At 40.0% G+C, this 7,361-nt stretch overlaps 1 long non-coding RNA gene across 1 annotated transcript; it reads left to right on the forward strand.

The window, feature by feature from the left end:
- Positions 1–2,002: 2,002 nt before the first annotated feature.
- Positions 2,003–2,424, forward strand: LOC103477163 (uncharacterized). Its single transcript, XR_535598.1, has 2 exons — positions 2,003–2,195; positions 2,282–2,424. It is a non-coding gene; the product is annotated as an uncharacterized LOC103477163 (long non-coding RNA).
- The last annotated feature ends 4,937 nt before the right edge of the window (positions 2,425–7,361 follow it).

The raw sequence follows: 7,361 nt of genomic DNA on the forward strand, positions 1-7,361 counted from the left end.
GGCTGCACAGTGGTGCAGTTGGTAGAGCTGTTGCCTTGCAGCAAGAAGGTTCTGGGTTCGATTCCTGGTCTTTCTGCATGGAGTCTCCATGTTCTCCCTGTGCATGGTGGGTTTTCTCCAGGTACTCCGGTTTCCTCCCACAGTCCAAAAACATGACTGTCAGGTTAATTGGCCTCTCTAAACCAGGGGTCCCCAAACCTTTTCCTGTGAGGGCCACATAACTTTTCCCTTCTCTGGTGGGGGGCCGGAGTCAGTTTGTAACAGAATAAGTGTGACGATTGCAGGAGTGCCTACATGTAAAATGTATATTGTTTTCCAGAAAGCACAACCAAATAACCCTCTCTGGGTTCGTCACAGAACAAAATCCAGGAAGGATTATAGTCCGTATTTTCCTAACTATGAGCCGAACCGGACTATAAGCCACAACCCCAAAGTTTTTTTTTTTTTTAAACCAGTAAACATACACATATAAGCCGCAGATATCTCTGCCGCTCCAGTTTTTCCACAGCGATGCAGCAGCAGCAGAGGGGGGCGGACACCCAAAATTTGAGTCTTAACAGGTCAATATCACATTTATTACGGTTGAAAAAGAAAAAGTTGCCAAGTTTAGATTTAACTGAACTGATTACAGTCGTCTAACAGTAAAAGTGCTGATCCTTTGTGTTGCTACTAGCATGTTAAATGAAAATGGGCACGTTCTTCTTCTTCTTCTTTAGATTTCAACAGTAGCTTGCATTCATTATTGTTGCACTACTGCCATCTACTGGATCCTAATATCTATACCTCAAATTCTCATAATGATCCCAGTATTATTTAAAAAACTGTTAGATAACATTTCCCCTCAATGCTATTTAACTGATCAACAACATTCTCAAATTTAACATATTAAAACCTAATTCCGTTTTAATGGGCGCTTTCTTTTATTTTCAATGATTCACTTTGTAATGGTCTCTCTATGGCGTCTTGTACCAAAACTAATCAGCCAAACTCCTTTCACACGAGTCAGGATTAATTCTTCCTTTATTTCCGTGTAGAATGGAGTGAAACTGTCAAAACACAAACAACTCAGGATGAGCTCAGAGCAGCCTCCAGAAGGGTTTTACATTCAGATACACAGTACAACTGATACAACAGCTACCTCTGAATGCTATGAGCTGCAATGCTACGTAACGACCTGAGAAATCTTAGCAGCCTGCTAGTTAGCAATGACGTAGCACATAATCAAATCGCCCGCAGGTATTTCCAAAACTAATTCAATAAACAAGTTACTTCTTTTATCATATGTTAACATAAAGGCTTGTTTTGAAGTATAAGCTGCTACTTACAGGCTTCGAAGAACTCGACCTTGAATGCGGCGTTCACAACAGACACGTGTTCATCTGCCCCACCGCTAGCAAACACCCGTACTGATTAAGTAACATAAAAGTCGAGCAGTTCCCCAAAAGTCCAACAGATGGCAGCAATGCCATGCAAAACAAAACACCCACAGTTTACAGGACACACTTCCTGCTAAAGAGCCCCCTGGTGGTTGAAGAAAAATCCACATATAAACCGGAAAATACAATATATGAAAAAAAAAAAATCTTAATGCTCTCTGGTATTGTTCAGGGGGCCGGACCAAATGTGGAGGCGGGCCGGATCCGGCCCGCGGGCCGTAGTTTGGTGACCACTGCTCTAAATTGTCCCTAGGTGTGAGTGTGTGTGTGCATGGTTGTGTGTCCTGTGTGTCTTTGCGTTGCCCTGCGACAGACTGGCGACCTGTCCAGGTGACCCCGCCTCTCGCCCGGTACGCTAGCTGGAGAGGCAGCAGCACCTCCCGACCCCACTGAGGGACGAGGGTGTAAGAAAATGGATGGATGGATGGATGGATGGATGGATGGATGGATGGATGGATGGATGGATGGATGGATGGATGGATGGATGGATGGATGGAATGTGAGGAACAGACAACATTTTACATGTCAATAATATTGTTGTGTCATTAATAATTATCTGTTTTCTTTCTCACAGGTGAAAAAAGGTCAAGATGCTCCAGTTTATGTCATCAACCTTCTTGCCTCTGATGTCATTCAGCTCTGCTGCAGAATCCCACTAAATCTAGTTAATCCTAGTGGATCCACTGATATTTTCATGACCATTTCATATTATGCTTTTATTGTCAGCGTCGGATTCATGGTGTGTATCTCCTGTGAAAGGTGTGTTTCCATGTTTCCTCTCTTCTATCTCATATAATCACATTAGTCTGTTCTTCATGACTGAACATCTCCATCTGTTATTGCAGGTATCTGGTTGTTGCGAAGCCACTGTGGTACAGATTCAGGAGAAACATCAAGACATATGTGGTGGTCAGCATTGTGGTCTGGATACTTCCTGCCGTTTTTGCGTTACTTACTTATCTGATCAATAACTTTTTGATTGGCTTAATTTTCCTCATAGTTTTTCTCCTCCTGCCTTTTCCTTTCTTCATCTTCTTCCTGGTTGGGACAATCAAAACTCTCTCTGGAGCTCACAGGGTCCAAGCAGATGAAAAACGACGAATCGTAGCCATTCAGGTTGTGGTGCTGATTATTTACACTCTGCTTTATCTGCCCATCATCATTTTGCTTCTAGAAGGCGGTCGAGTATTCGATACTAAATTTGGCATTTTTTCTGCTGCTGTGTCTTTTTTTTGTGTTTTTTTTAGTCCTCTTGCAGACACAACTCTGTATTTGTTAAGTCAGAAAAGCTTCATGGATAAAATTCTGGCTTCAATCTGTTATTGTAAAACTTCTCACAATCTGGAGTCGAGAAGCACAGATTATGAGAGCAGAACTGCTACAAATACTGAGACAGTTTAGGTTTTAATATCTGTTATGGTGCAAAAGAGCCTCAACAATAATCACTTTGTTGTAGCTACTTTTTGGATTGACTAGCAAAAGAGACAGATTTGTTTTTAATGTTTCATGAAATTATTTTTATTTGCAAAATAATTTCTAAAAATTAAATGTAAGAAATCACTACTTTGTTAAGTGATCACATTGTGCATTTTTTTGTTTGTCTTTATGCATTTTTTTTTCATTTACCTTTAAATTTTCAGAAAGTCATCCTTAAAATGTTGAATATATACATATAATTTTTTTTCTTTTTGCTTATCTTGTTACAAGTTATGCACTGTTATATTTTCCCTGTAACTCTATTTCAATGTCATGGTGGATGTTGATAATATAAAAACTATGATGGTTTACAGGAATGAAAAGTGTTGCTACATTATTATAATTATGTCTGAAATCATAAGTTCTGCTATAATCACCTGCATTCAATCATGGGTGTATTTTTTTCAGATTAAGCAAACATACATATATGTACATTACTACATGTTCACTTGTTAGACTTAAAGCCGTATTAATAATGGTTTTAGTATTTAGCTGTGGTTTATTTTCTAATGTCAACTGTTTATTGTCAGTTTGTTCATAGTTTCATGTAAACAAGTTGTACATCTGTGTGTTTTAATTTTGCTTTATAATAATGATAACTATAACTTTGGAGCATCTACAGGTAGGAATATAAAATGATTTGCTGTTTGATTATCATATATCAGTTTCTCAGTTACATATTTTGAGTTTAAACACGAGAGCTCCGGCCCGGGGGCCGGATTTCCGGCTTTTGACCAAACGGTCCGCCTCAACCAAACTAGTCTCCGGGCTTAAAGAGCTCCGTCTACAAAGATGTCTGCCAATCAGAATTCTAGCTCCCGTGTTCTTGACCAATGACTGTAAAACGGTTTGTAGAAAAGAAGCGCATGCGTTCGGTTCGGCGGTTAGATCAAATGGGATATGAAAAAAGATGGAGTTTGTCTGACCCGGTAAAGAAACACGTTTACTTGAGAAAGGAATTAAAAACAAGTGGTGCTGGGCATGGCTAGAGGAAAGAGGACAAGACAGGAAGCTGGCGGAAATTTTTACAACAGGGGGCGAAGGTAAACTTTACACCTTACAATCACAACAATACAAGTTTAGACTGAGCAACTTGCTAAAACTGTCATTTAATAGCGTTAACACCGGAGCTGTAAGTGGACACACAACCATGCACACACACACCTAGGGACAATTTGGAGAGGCCAATTAACCTGACAGTCATGTTTTTGGACTGTGGGAGGAAACCGGAGTACCTGGAGAAAACCCACCATGCACAGGGAGAACATTGAGACTCCATGCAGAAAGACCGGGGCCGGGAATCGAACCCAGAACCTTCTTGCTGCAAGGCAACAGCTCTACCAACTGCGCCACTGTGCAGCCCCATATTTAACAACTAGAAAATGGCAAAGAATAAGAATATTGTTTCCACTCTGGCTGCTGATAGGCCTACCAATTTTAAGTTGAATTGCATTTTTCATAGACGCCTGTGAAAATAATTTCTATTCCCTTGACTTTTTTGTTCTCTGGGAAATTATTTTTGATGATAAATACAGACACAAGCATAAAAATCAAAACATCTACAATAGTGATAGTAATATTAATTATAAAATAATGGTCAGTGCAAAGTAGCCTGCAAATTCTTTGGTGGGGGGCGGTGAGGGGCCTGGATAAGGGCTGGGGGGGCGGTGGGCTGAAAAATGTTGAGAAACACTGCTGTAAAATGTAGTGGAGTAAAAGTAGAAAGTACCCATTATTAAATCTACTTAAGTAAAGTACAGATACACGAAAATTGTACTCAAGTACAGTAACGAAGTACTTGTACTTTGTTGCTTCCCACCACTGCCTTTATATCATTTTAGTAAAAGAAAATACCAGTGTATTTCTTTCAGAAACAGGAATATGAAATCCATATCTAACACCAATGTTATGCAATAGTAAATAAAGGTTTACTTTTAATACATGTCTTATCATGAACTATATACGATTTCTATTAACCTTAACATACAATCACCACTGGGCTACAATTTGTATTATGTTTGTAAAGTTGTTTGTTTATGGAAATTACTTAAAAAAAAACATTTAAAACATTGTCATGAGATTTAAAAACACATTACCAAAAATGTTTCTGAAACTTTTTTTTAAACAATCATTTCTCTAATTCCATCTGGCATGTTTCTGAATGAGAGGAAGATGAGTTTCCTTTCCACAGAGTCAGAAACATCATCACTTCTACCTTCTGACACGCCTCTTCATCACGTCAGGTTAGAAAATATACAGCAGAAATTTTCACCCAGTTGTATCAATATCACCAGACCCTGAAATTAGCTCCATCATCACCGTTAACCAGGGTCCAGATCCCTGCAGACAACAAACATCCCAAAGCATGATGCTGCCACCATCATGCTTCACTGCAGAGACGGTGTAGTGATGCAGTTTTAGTTTTTGTACTCTGTGSTTTTCATCTAGAAGGAAAAAGCTCAACTGTTTTTTTGCAACAGCAAAATGTTCCTTTATTGGTTTTTGAACGTTTTAAAGTTTAGATTAAATATGCATTGATCTGTGGGTTGTGTCAGTAAAACTCAAAACTTTACATTTTGACGTGACAAATTACTGATAAGAGAGCAATTATACATTTGTTCACAACACATTTATTTGTTGTTGTTGTTTTCTGCTGTCAGAAAATCTGCCTGACCAACACAGATTTACACAAAAATGTGTAAATCTGTTATAACACACATACAGTGTGTTATAATGTTATGTACATTTTAACACAGTGTGTGTCTTAAAATGAACACATAATGTGCATTAAAGGTTATACATTTTTGTGTTATTTTTTAACATATCTTWATCAAGAGAGTTGGTCCTSGCACCCTGCTGTGCCAGGCCATTATCCTCAAGAGCCGCTGACTCTCGAGTGCGGATTTCAGCCTTGGTAATTTATTACCAGCTGAACTGCCTCCAATGAACCATCAGCTAAGCCGAGCTGCATTCAGCCGTAAAGTTTGTTTTTATTCAAACTTCAGCAGTTTTCTAGTTGTTCTGTTGAGGTAGTGACATCCATTTGTGACATCACGCAAATTGATGTCACAAAGAGTGATGCATTGATGTCATAAGGCTGCAGACGTGAATTCTACGGTCATTGCCATTTCAGAAGTCGGAGAGAAAAGTTTMAAGTTCAACATTCCAACGTTTTTTGATTTCAAGGATTGAAATATGAGTGAGCAGAGTAAGGCATCGTCTGCTAAAATGACCTCAGCTAAAGCCTCAARTCCAAAGGCTGAGAGGCTTTTTGGCATATTAAAAAGTGTTAGCATGCTRACCTCYAACAGAGASACTAAAGAGAAAGAAAATGAAGAGAAAGATCWGGAATTAAAAAAATTGACTMAARAAATCAGCAATTTAATGGAGGCCAACGCCAAACTGSAGAAGGAGAAGACGGCTCTGGAGAAGAAAAGCACATTCTTTGAGAAGAAAAGCRRSATATTTGAGCAGATGAGCAATGCCCTGCAGCTGAAAATCTCTGCCCTGGAGCAGGAAAACACAGCCCTGAAGGAAAGAGGCACCACTCTGGAGAAGAAAAGYSYTGTCTTGACACAAATKAACACCAATTTGGAGMAGGAAAAWACCMAACARGAGCAGAGAATCACTGTCTTGAAGGATGTGAACATCGCCCTGAGGCAGAAAAACACTGCCTTGGAGCAGGAAAAAAGCGCCCTGGACCAAAAAAACACMATCTTGGARCAGAAACTCACCACCCTGGTGCAGAACACATCCACACTGAAGAAGACCGCTCTGGGGAAGAAAATCAACATCTTGGAGGAGATGAACAATGCCCTGGAGCAGAAAAGCACCGGCCTGGAGCAGCAAAACACCGCCCTGAAGGACAGATGCAGCACTCTGGAGAAGAAAAGCACCATCTTGACGAAAATGAACACCAGCTTGGAGCAGGAAAAYGTCAAACAGGAGCAGAGAATYACTGTCTTGAAGGATATAAACATCACCCTGAGGCAGAAAAACACTACCCTGGACCAGGACACCATGACACTGAAGAAGGAGAAGACTGCTCTAGAGCGGAAAAGCACAGTTTTGGAGCATATAAACACCGCCCTAGAGAAGGAAAAGACCGATCTGAAGCAGAAAATCACCACCCTGGAGCAARACAACATCGCCTTAGAGAAAAAAAAYACCTCTCTGGAGAAGAAAAGYAYGGTTTTGGAGCAGATAAACACTGCCCTGGAGAAGGAAAACACTGMCCTGGAGAAGGAAAACACTGACCTGGAGAAGGAAAACACTGCYCTGGAGMAGGAAARCACTGCMCTGAAGGAAAGAAGCATGACTTTGGAGCAAGAACCAATAACCTCGGAGAAGAAAGGCACCATCTTTCAGCGAATATACACAAAAACYCGCAGCTTTAGGTGGAACAGTTGAAGAAAAGGGACACAGAGAAACAGCAGAAAAGCAGCCAGT

This window comes from Poecilia reticulata, linkage group LG15, assembly GCF_000633615.1.
Source record: "Poecilia reticulata strain Guanapo linkage group LG15, Guppy_female_1.0+MT, whole genome shotgun sequence".
Classification (NCBI taxonomy): domain Eukaryota; kingdom Metazoa; phylum Chordata; class Actinopteri; order Cyprinodontiformes; family Poeciliidae; genus Poecilia; species Poecilia reticulata.